The sequence below is a fragment of the Limulus polyphemus genome, unplaced genomic scaffold (assembly GCF_000517525.1).
Source record: "Limulus polyphemus unplaced genomic scaffold, Limulus_polyphemus-2.1.2 Scaffold1837, whole genome shotgun sequence".
Lineage (NCBI taxonomy): Eukaryota > Metazoa > Arthropoda > Merostomata > Xiphosura > Limulidae > Limulus > Limulus polyphemus.
In genome coordinates, this window is record NW_013667447.1 from 47,069 (window position 1) to 60,005 (window position 12,937).

Below are 12,937 nucleotides of genomic sequence, written 5' to 3' on the forward strand. Positions count from 1 at the left end.
CGTTTCCTCCCTATTGATAAAACGAATTCATGCAAAGCAATAAATAGACTGATAGATACATAACTATACCCATTTTAGATGTGTTAGATCAACTGGACATGTTATATTTAATACTGTACTTATAACATTCATTCAAAATTGGTCTGAAAGAACCAATAGGAAAATTTTAAAATGCCGAAAGTCTCGAACTCGCGAGATTACTTCGACCAGTGGTTCCCATCCGTTTTATGCCGTGTACCCCTGACTCGCATAATTTGATTAAAAAACGTAATGATTTATATCGAAAAAATAACGTAAATCAAAGGAAGTAATTCAAGGATGGTCAAGAACACGCGAACGTTGAGAATGCGGTGGTGAACCACCGAGACTATCCTCAAATTTTAAGGCATTTATTTTCTTTTTAATATTTTTCAAAGGTAGGTATACCAGAAGTTACGAAGCACTGATATAGAGGATATAAAAAACAAAATGTAACTCATTATCGAAGTGGCATTAGCGTATTGTATCATCAGCTCCAAAATGTATTATAAATTACCAGAGTAGCTAACTATCCAATAGTACGTGATACAATAAAAATTGATCTAATAATGTATAAATACACTAACATTTGAACATGATTTGGTATAGATTTCACCATCAACTGCAGCTTTTTGCGCATCAGACAGTAGTGATTTAGGCTACTTGTCAATACACTTTGTTATAATTTTGAATCATGTTTGTGATACTTAGTGTTAAGCGACACAACATTGAGCAGTTATTTAGTTTATAACACGTATACAAGGGTAAATAGGTGCATGTAAATAATAATTTTACTCCAGCAGTTAATCACGAACGTTATATTTTAAATGAAACACTTCCTTTTAGTCTTAGGAATGTATTTGTGAATTAAACAATGTGAACATCACACCATATACAAGCATCAGTAATTGTTTGTTCGTGGTTTACTAATTAATAAAAAAACCGAGAGTACACTGTGTGCTGAATTTGTATTAAACGTGAACCTAATAACAAAAACATTCAATACAACAACATTTAGGTAATGGCTGACAACTGTTTATAATTTTCTACATCAGGTCAGCTAGAATATACGTACAACTAACATTGTTTTAGGTGCAAAATGTGCTTAAAATGCACAGTTTTTCATCTCATACAAGAACAGATGTTTTTAAACTTCAAAACAAAAAACGTGTTTTCTCTACAGTTAATCCTCACTAGTTGAAAATTTAATACACATGATGCTGAAAAATAATTCAGTATTGAATACTGTATACCAGAGTTAGCCTTAAATATATTTCTTAATGGATGTTCTGCAAAAAGGAAAAAAAATATTTTATATACAACATAAGTAATTTCAAAAGAAACCAGTTAACACAGAACTTTAATTACACAACGAACTTAATAACTGAACTACTAAAGAAAAACTTCATAAACAAACATGAAATAGAAGATTGTTAACCTAGTGTTTTCTTAATCATCAGCACATTTTAAATCTTATAAATTATATAACACCCTAATCCAGTCTTTATGGAAACTACCAATATCTTTAGTTAGAATACTCTAAGGTATACATGCAAGGGTGAAATTCTGCCAGTACTCACTAGTACCAAGTACTGTAACTTATTTTTTAAGTCAGTATTAGTACCAGGACTTATTTGAGCTGCTTTTTCATTTTTATGTTTGCATATAGATTTTTTATTCTTTTTCAAAAACAGGTCCACTTCACCCAGCTGAGTACCTCTATTTTTTAATTTTTTTTTTTTGGGGGGGGGAATTTCACCCTTGGATACATGTATATATATATATATATATATATATATATATATATATAATTTCTAATTGACACACAGTAGGCCTGTTGAATAAGGTCAAACATTTGTTATCAGTTACAATCAAAGAAAAATCAAATAAGTGAAAATGTTTGAAACTTTTGCTACAAAACAATAAGTTTATGGTGAACTTTCTAAGATCAGAAAAGTAAGCTAAACTGAGCATCCACAAATAAGTTCTACAAAAACAGTCACCTAGTAATCTGTTTGATGTAGCTGGAACAGATTTTAATTTTTATCCCTATTAAAGGACACTTGTCAAAACACTAATTAACAGACTAGCCAATAACAAAGACCTCTAAAGTTTACTGAGGACAGCTAAATGATTTTTCAAGTTTCCAATTTTTGTTTGTTTTTTATCTACACAACTCACCTTTACAATGGTATGACTCCTAAGTGTTTCAGAAACAGCATGACTGTTGGTGCTGTTGCAATAAATCTTATTCATTGATCATTTCCATAGTACACAACACAGAAATATCTTCAGATGTTTTTAAAATGTTTCTACAGTTTTTAACACACAATTTAGACATATTCTCTCAAATATAATCACACAACATTTAACGATACAACCTCTGATACCATTAAGACAATTTAGAAACATAATACCCTTTAATACGATCATCATACAGATTCTTAAGAGACAGTTTTCATGTATGGAAAAAAAACCATCACCCACTCTTTTGAGATGTTTTGTCAGGCATAGATAAAAGCCTACTCATACACAATCTTTAGATATGTACTTGGATATGTTTAAGACAAATGCAAGTATCTTTCACAGATGCGTGCTGATTGGCAATTTTATGAAGACTCCCATCTAATGTCTGGTTGCACCAGCTATTTTCTGTGATTACAAACTGGTAAAGACTTCACAAGATATCAGAAGGTGACATGTTAAATTGTAGTCCATTCACTATGCTCATCAAACCAATTTTGGGCAGTTAGAGTGGGGGGATTTTTGCATGAAATGTCTCTTCTTTGAAGACATTTTTTATCCATCAAGGGATAATAGTAGCATTATAAAGGTTTACATGGTCAACCTCAATGTTCAGGTACAAGTTGGATCTTATTCATCTATCCAAAAGAATCAAATGACTTAACTCATGCCATTAGAAACACTCTTGCACACATGAATACCATTACACTACTTTCTAGCAGTTTGTAACAACAAAATTAGTGTCAAATGGTTCTCTCTCTCGCTTGGTTACCATGAAAACAGAAAAGGGTGAAATGAAATTCATCAGACAATATCACATGCTTTCATCTATTCACTGTCCATGGTTTGCACTCTAAGCAGTATGGAAGCCAAATTTTCCTGTTTGCATCCAAGAAAATCAATTTGCCAGCTGCGATATGAAAATTTCTATGAATTATTTTACTTGGTACAGTTAGAGACAGTCAAATCACGAGATTGACCAAGGTTAAAGGAATTAATCAACTGAGATACAGTCCAACTTGTATTATACTTTACAAGCCTGTCCAATTGTCATTTCCCACAACCTAACAGCAGTTTATTTTTCATATGAAAATTTACAAGTGGATTATTCTACAAATGTGCAGGGGAGGGTGAAGAGAAACAAACGTTCCTGAAAATCCTAGGTTGTATTTCTGGCCCCAAAAGTTCTTTTGAGCTTGAGAGATATTAAACCTAAATTCCTGCCACAAATTTGTTGTATGTGCATGGGAGAGAAAATGGCCATTCAATTAGATTCAGATATGATCTATGTTCTTTACAAATGTACTTTTAGATGTGACTAAGATCCACTTAACATTATGAGCGGCAAGGGTTCATTTGGTCTTTCAAGGCAGCCCATGGATACTTGCACTTGAGATGAAGTAGAATATTTTCAATTCTCCTCTTAAAATGTTTGTAAGGTACTGCAAAGAAATTCAGAAAAACTATCTAAATACACCTGACCACAGATATATTCTAAAGTAATTATTGAAGAGTGAATTCAGTAGCTATTTATACTATGACACTTGTAACAAAAGTTCAGTTTAACTGGACTTCATTAATAACAAAGTTTTTCTTTTTCTCAACCATTCTTCTCTAATGATGAGAGAACTGGCATACTTCCCAGGTATACAGGGAAGAACCTAACAAATGTTATTTGACATGCTCCATAGTGTTCTTGCAACTCAGCTAGATCAGGTGATAGATTCTCTGTAAATTTTGGATGAAGTTTTCAATCAGAAAATTCACTCACTGATTCTGGAAGTAAAGGTTTCAACACCCTTTCAGTTGCTTATTTTTCAATCACATGACCATTGTAGTTTATGAGATCTGCACCATCAGCTCAAAACTTTGTCCAAAAATTTCCTAGACAGATGCAGTCTGTTAACAATGTCTTTCAAACTGGCTAATCATTGGGTACATTACTCAGTTATGTAAAAAAAATTATTCTCACAAGAGACTTCGAATAACTGAAAAAATAGTAAAAATCACAAACCCTAATTTTAATTAGTTGATTATTCTTGTGAGTTGTGATGCTAAATGATTAATCTGAACAACCTGAAGTTTCAATTACTTGGATAGTTGTAATAACTGAAAACAGTTACAACTAGAAATATATTTTGATTAGTTGAATATTTTTATGATACAAGTCAGTTTACATGCAACTGAAGATGACAGGTGGAGTAGTTTCGAAACGTTATCCTCTACACTTGTGTTTCTACAACAGGCAGTTGCCATCCATTCAACCAAGTTTCAACATATTTCTTGAAGGAATTAATAACATTTGGAGAAGACTAATCATTGGGTAATTATGTTTGATGTTTTGCTTCATATTGAGATCAAAAACAAATTTTAGTACTTTAGTTTCAGAAATCCAAGGTTCATAATTAATAAATAGGGTTAATGAGTTAAAAGGTTATGTGAGGCAGATTTGGGATTTTTGTTCAAATATATTGCTTTTAACTCAAGATAGACATGACCTTAAAAAGAGGAAAAGTATAACAAATGAGCTTACTGAAGAAATAGGAGAGAATATCATGGCAAAAAGGCACAAGTTTAGGAAGTTTAATTTGACAGAGGTATGAAGCTTGGGATTTGGCTAAAATTAAATTAGGAAATCTAGAAAGGCTATGAGAAACAGCCGGCTGATAATGTTATAAAACTAACAGCGAGTATGTTAAAAGTACGCAGAACTGAAAATGAGGATTGGGACCTAAAATTATGTTCATGGCATGTTTTTTTTAAAACTATGATATGGCTTGTACAAAAGAAAATATTAGCAATATACCTGACTCTAAATAAAATGTAGTGTAGTTATTTTGCTGGTGGGTTCATTCACATCATCTGGTGAAAATAATTCAATGTACAACCCATGTAATGATAATAAATTACTTTATTTCCTTCTTTAATGTTTCTACAAACATGTACACTTCCATCATTTGCTGTTGACCTACATCACAAATGACATTAACTAACATAAAAAAAATCAACTTACTTGTAAAAAGTAACTGTGATAGCTGACACACTGATTGGTTCACTCTCAATTTTGAAATTACTCTATGCTCTCTAACTAACCTAATGATGCTTCACAGGGCATCGTATTTATGATCTACAATTGAATATACTAGAAAAACACTGATTCCACATCCTTTAAATTTTCTAGCCATTATACACCCTCTAGCTTAGAACACTGACAACATTAAACTTATAGCTTACAATATTTAAAGATAACAGTGTGCCACTGAAATTGCCATATCTGCTAAACTAAGTAAAAAAAAAAAGCATTATCATTTAAATACTTATCAGGCCTTCTCTCAAATTTATTGCATCCACCACATTTGAAGTTAACCCCTGTTGGAAAAATAAAACTGCTTTAGTTGACTCCTAACCTGCCAAAACTTATATTTATGTCCCTTTGTCCAACCTCTCTCACTATTAACTCCAAAAAAAGACAATGCATCAACACTATCAATTTTCTTAATAATCTTACAATTTCAGAGATCTTAACCCATCTTGTAAGACAAACTTTATCAGAAATATCATCCTATTACCTCTCCTTTGAACCCTTCACAACCATTCAATATTTTTCTTAAGGTTAGGAGCCCAAACCTGAACACAATACTCCAAATGAGGCCTAACGAATGACCTATACAATGACATTATATCCTCTTTAGACTTGTTTGTTTGTGTGTTTTGAATTTCACACAAAACTACTTGAGAACTATCTGTGATAGCCATTCCTAATTTTGAAGTGATAAATTAAATGGGAAGCAGCTAGTCAACACCACCCACTGCTAACTCTTGGGCTACTCTTTATGAATGAATAGTGGGACTGATCCTCATATTATAACACCTCAACCACACCACCAAAATCATTTTCTTCTGTAACAATGTTGATTTTATTTCCATAAAACAACAGTGTGACTAAAGAAAGAGATACTGGCATAGTGGTGGATAACTCACTCACACCATCAAAGCAATGCTCTGTTGCTAGTAGTAAAGCTAATACAAACATTTACATTGTATTTATAGACATAGTGATAAGTCAAAAGAGAAATCATCTCTCAATATAATTCATTAGTTAGACCTCACTGTGTACAATTTCGGTCTCCTTATCTTAGATAGGGTATAGACTTATTCGAAAGGATTGAGAGGAGAGCTGATTGGATGATTCCGGGAATACAAGTATAATCTTCTAGAAAGTAAGGATAGGTTAAGTTCTAATATCTTCTCTTGAGAGAAAAAGCAAGATCTTCTTGAAGTTTACAAGATTATTTAGGGAAACAATAATTTAAAGGTCTCGATATATTCTGGTTATTATATGACAAGAAAACAACTTTAAGATTTGGAAAAGATAGGCTGGGCTTCAGTTAAGGCAGTTTTATATTTTTAATAGGATGTTTGACTTACAGTATAAGTTGCTGTCAGCAGAAATGGGAGCCAGCACTTTACAGGAGCTTAAAAAGGGACTAGATGATTTCCTGAATCATAAAATATGGATTTTAATTTGTACTTTTCTCAAGGTTGGGTGTGCAAAGACTGCCTTGAAGAGCCAAATGGTCCTAGTTGTCTGTATATTATAAAGTACAAGACAGCTCTACAGATTGCTAAAACTTTGCAATGATATGTTACACACACACTAAAAAAATTCACATAATGAAACAAATTTTAAAAACCAGAGGATTAGGCCAAAATGAAAACATGATATGAAAAGTGGGCTACATTAGGCTTATCGAGTAGGTATCTCTAGAAATAAGTATTGACTAGCCTATATTGAGATTACAAACATTTCACACTTTTGAACCTGTTAGCTAATAATAGAGAAACACAAAATAAACTGTAGTACAAATAAGAGAAGTGTAAGAGTAGATCTGATTGAGGTGTTTAAGATTGTTAAGGGAATTGACTTGATGCATCATTTTTTATTTTTTTTACTTGATGGTAGAAAAATGGAACACAAATATAAATTTTGACAGGGTAAGTGATATTCAGTTAAGACAATTTTATTTTCCTAACACTGACTTTTGGATTGGGTTGCCACAGATATGGTTGATGCAGTAAATTTAAGGGATGGCTTGGAGTTGTTTTTTTTGTCTAAGTTTGGTGGATAAGATGGCTTAGATTAGGCCTCAATAAATATTTTCAGATCTAGAAGCCAACCTAAAAACTCAGGAGCTAATTTCACTACTGTTTGTAGCAGGAAATGGGGGATACATATATTTATTTACTTTCACAGCAACGAGTGCATGCTAATAATCACAATATCAACAACCACTTGATAGTATTGCCTGAACTCACTACCTTTGGTCCCATCCGAGTCTAAATATGTGCACCAATTTTTTGAATTGAGAGAAAGAAGAAAAACAAAAGGCTGTGAAATTAGTAAAATGTTGCACAACCGCAGTGATTCATTCCTGAAAAACATTAAGTGCTGAATCCACCCTTAAAATCCTAGAAAAAAGTTCCATTTCAGACTCAAAGAACGTGAAAATAGTTCTGGACTTCCAGGAGTCCAGAATTGTTCTAGATTCAAGTTCTATCTAGCACAGCCCTATGCACAAATAAAATGGGAGAAAATACAAAGGCCACGATGAAATTTTTTAGTCACCATGGCAACCTTGCACCTGGGATTTGTCGAGGTCTGGCTTAGATGGACCAAAAGGTTCCTTAAGTCCTATATTATGTTATATATCTATCAAATAGAATCTTAACTTTATTTAATGCATGAGCATGTACAACACACAAGCCATATCACAAGGTTATAATTCTTGACCAGAGATGTAATTCTGCAAAAGAACAAACTTGGAAATGGGTTTGCAATGTTCATACATATTATTTATAAAATTTATTTTCTAATTTCAGTTATTCCACCATTCAAACAGACTTCCCAGAAGAGCTATTCTAAGCCATTTTTTTCAGAGCTTAGAAATATGTAGTTAGACTAGTTGCTGTGCAAGAACACTTAAGTATTTATGATTGTAAACCATACATAAACTTTATGTTTATACTAAAATACTCTGTAAAGCCACTAAGTCTTGTTCTCCAATTTTGGAAAGAAGATTATTAAAAATAACAGAACATCACAAAAAAGAGAAACAAAGCAGTTAAACTAAATGGTACATTGTAAATATAAAATACTTAAGCTAACTGTTCAATTCTTATTTGTTTGATAAAACTAGCAACAACAACAAAAAATAGTGCATTTCATCCAAAACCTTGTGTTAAAATTATAAAACCATTTCTCATGTAATTAGGGAGTTTTAACTAAGAAATTTTCATCACAATTCTTTTGTGATTAACAGATTATCAGTACTCAAACACTTCTCAAGAAATTTTATTGGACATGCACATATAACTAAATTGTAAAAATCTATTTCTACATTCCACAGTCCAGCAAATCAAATTGTGAAATTTAATTCTAATAAAATTAGAAAATTAATTGCAATATTCACAATTCTAACTATGCCAAGAGTCATTTGGACATAAAACTTGTGTATAAAAAGAAATTAATCCCCTACTATACCAAATTTGTTTTAAAACAGTAGCCCAACCCACTCAGCTTAAACATGGCTCACGTGTATTTGAATAACTCAACATAACAAGCTATTTATGAACCAAGACGTTTTCTCCATTCATTATTAAATATGTACTCTAGCTTTAGACAAAATTATTTTGCAGTTCATTATAAATCTATGAAATGATTTACCTAATAATTTGATATTTCCTCATAGTTCAAGTTATTTGAACCTTTTTTCGAGAGATGCATGAATGTAAAGCAGTGCACTTAATCTACTTTGATTGGTAATTTTAGCAGGTAAGATATTATCCTGTTGAAATTGATAAAGTGAAAGGTTCTCTGCCACACTTTTTCTCTTTTGCTACAGTCAGTAAAGTTGTTAATCAAATTATATATTGTTAGTAATGTATTTGTAACAACATATTTGGCCATACAAAACAAAGGATGTTTTCATAATAGATAATTCATATAGGAGCATAAAATAATCTTTAAATTTTACAGGTAATATGAATCAAAACTGCTAACTACTATTTAGCAAAGTTGCAAAACCAATCATGAAACATCATTACATCTTAACTAATTATTACAATAAGTAGCAGGGATATAATGCCTGAAATACATAAATGTTATTCGAGATTTATTTTGGGAAGGAAAATTTTTGAATATAGGCAAGAAAGTAACAGGAAGGAAAATAACACAAAATAATGTTAAAATAAAGTTAATGGAATTCACATTTCATCATCGTATGAACTCTTAATTTTTTCATTACTTTACTGCGTAGTTATTAAAAGTGATTCTTGCTCTAACATAATGTATTGTTATCCTTGGTACATTGATAATGAACAAAGTGTCTATAAAATATCATGTATTACAAAACATGATATATAATTATAAATATATCCAATACAATGGCAGCTTTTCTGTCACAAATTCCCCCTTCATCCAGGGTAAAACTGTTACTTTGTGTGTCATTCTCTCTCCAAGCACAAAATTTTTACAATACTCCTTGAAATGTGGAAGCTCTTGGATTTTTCTAACATCAAGTTGAAAATACAATGTGGTTTGGCACTGTACTATAACATACAAGTTATTTTACAGCACACATAAGAAAAGCGTAAATCTAGTACTTTATTGTACTGTAAGTGTAAGGTTTCTCTTGAGGAGATGGGATCAGGAACTTATAATTTAAAAATATTACATTAATGAAACTGAAGAATAAACATGTAAATTTATACATTTCAAAGTAGTACTACCACTACCAGCAGTACACTTTACTGTGTACAGTAATAATTATAATATCAAACAAAGTTTACGAGTAGTCTGAAATTATGAAAATGAAATACAAAAGCTATAAAGGTAAAACTGAAGAAACACATTGATTTACTATACATAGACAAAGTTTAAGCTTAATAAATATTAAATTTTACAATAATTAACAGTCTCATGCCAGTTTGACACAGCCTAAATCACAGTAAATGAAACATATCTTTATAAATAATTTAACATTCGAAACTCTCGCCAATGTACGCACAAAACCTACTGTGTACTTAGTTGTTGAAGAGTTGATAATTATATACCGAATATTCAATAAAAATAAAATCCACATATATGAAAAATCTAATCAATAATGTATCTTCAATTAAGTCTTATAACTTATACACCTTTTCCTTCCACTACTAATAAAACCTTTCATTCAGCACTTCATGTTAAGCCTGAATCTTTCAATGCGATATGTGACTTACCGACGTAATCGTCTCGATACTACCGCCCTCTCGTGGAAAACTTTAAACAGGTGGCTGTTATATGATCAAGGAAAAAGCGCCGTTGTGACCGGTGCGCTCTTAAGGCGGTAACTATTTGTAGATCCGCCCCACATAAAATCGACTTAGGCTCCTATTCGCTACAGCAAAGATAATAGCCGTCATTTTCCTTTTGTTGCTATTTGACTGCTGCATTTGTTATCACTTGATTTACCCGCAATCATCTTCATGAGTAAAGCAGTTGCTGAGGTCACTGCTGCGAGTTTATGAGGACGATAAACTTATTAATACAAATTATAAAACACTAAAATTGTTTCTTTCGAAATATCAAGCTGTCTCACTAACTAACTTTTTTAACTCATTGCTCTAATTGTTATAGTTTTTATTGTAAATCTGGAGGGATTTAAAGTACACTTAAAAGAATTGTACATTTTTATTGCATACAAAAGTGCGCCATCTGCATTCCATTCCGTGAAAAGTTTCTATTATAAAAGTAATACGGCTTTATTCCTTAAGTGAAGCGATAAAGAGTTATAACCTCTGATTTATCGAAATTGTAGAGGAAATATACTTTTAAACTGTTCACACAAGGACGCTGTAAATTTACCACAATAACAAGTCTGTGGGAGTCCAATACTTCTGTTCAATTTCCATCAAAAATATGCAGGTAAGAATTATATTTTAGTCCTATTTTTCCATATGATGATGGAGATTATTTGAAGTGCATAGTACTTTGTCAACCGATGTAGACTACTCATTTGGTGATATTTATATTTTTTTAGTCAAAATCTCCCAGGTTTAAAAACACATCATTATGAAGTATGTAATATTTATGAACAGCGCTTGTATAATTTTGCTCATTTCAGTACAAGACCCGCACTTTCTATTCCTTTTTCTGATATGACAGATTTTTTTACCAAACTTTGTAAAATAAATCTACGGAATGGTTGTATATATTTAGCAAATTTCAAACCAGTTCCTTCCGAAAATATCACAAAATGAATGAGTTACGACTGGATCGTACATATTATTTCATAAAATATTTATCATATACGTAAATTATTAATCTATAATGTTTTTATACAAGTAGTACTACAATTTAAATTTGACCGAAATCGAAATTATGTTAGCCATTAGTTTTATACTTCATATGTGTGACAATCAATAATAGTTGACAGCTGTTTTCATATACACATATGCACATTTATATGAAATTCAGTGGAAACAAGAGTATTCTTAAATTCTGTATACAAACATCTTGTAACAATGATTTATTCACAATTTAAATAACTATTTATTTATTGGTATAAAGACTCAAACGGTTTAAAATATTTGAAACGCATCTATATTCGGAGTAAAATCACTGTTTCTCTTTATTTTTTAAATTATTTTACTAATTTTTTATAAATCCTTAGATCTAAAAATTTTAGTGAAACACATGTAAAACTGATTACACATAATTGTTGTTTATTTGTTATTAAGCTCAAAGCTGCAAAAAGTTTTTTTTTTGTGTGATGTGTTTACTATAAGGATTGCGTCCTAATTTCAATACATATGTGTGTTTGTGTGTGTAAATAAAATTTAGAAATAACATAAATATTAAAGAAAACAATGTGCAAATATATGTAATTAAATATATATATATATCCTTAACATTTTCAACTAAATATATATGTACACAACTTGTGATAACTCTTACAAGAATTTTTTTTTTGTTATTTTCCATATAACTACCGAGTGTTTACCATAATCATTTCTTCAGACTTTTCGGAATTTTTGTTAAAAAATGGTACTTAAGATTACGGTTGTTTTGTGGTTAAAATGGGTAAGGTTACAAAATATCGTTTAATGTTATAACTGTTGTATTAATTTAGCTGTCATATATATTATGGTTCTTGAAAGAAACCCAGCAAGGGTTGAAAATAGACTGTTCAGCACTAATACATTTGTCGTGTCGTACATACAGAGTGTATAAGAACACTCAAACACACGCACGTATTTCTAAATTATGACACATTCAGCTTGTTTGGCTTTTGTATACCTTGCGTTTTTTTATAGTGTTCGATAATCTACAGAAAACAAAATAGTGGTGCTATTGCTCTGATGAAAACGTTTCTGTGAATTGATTCCACATTTTTCAAGTTTTGATAGCAGGTGTTTTAAGGGACTAACAGGATGAATGTTAGCACCGGTTATTTGTTTCATGAACTGGTGATAGTTTTTAGGTTCTATTAACAAGCGTTTAAAGAAACTAGTAAAATAATATATATATGTAGCCACAGTTTCTGTCTTCATTAAATCTGTACTTCGTATTTCCCTCAAGTGAGTATTATCACTGAATATATATTTCATAGAACTGATACTAGTTTTTAGGTTCTGG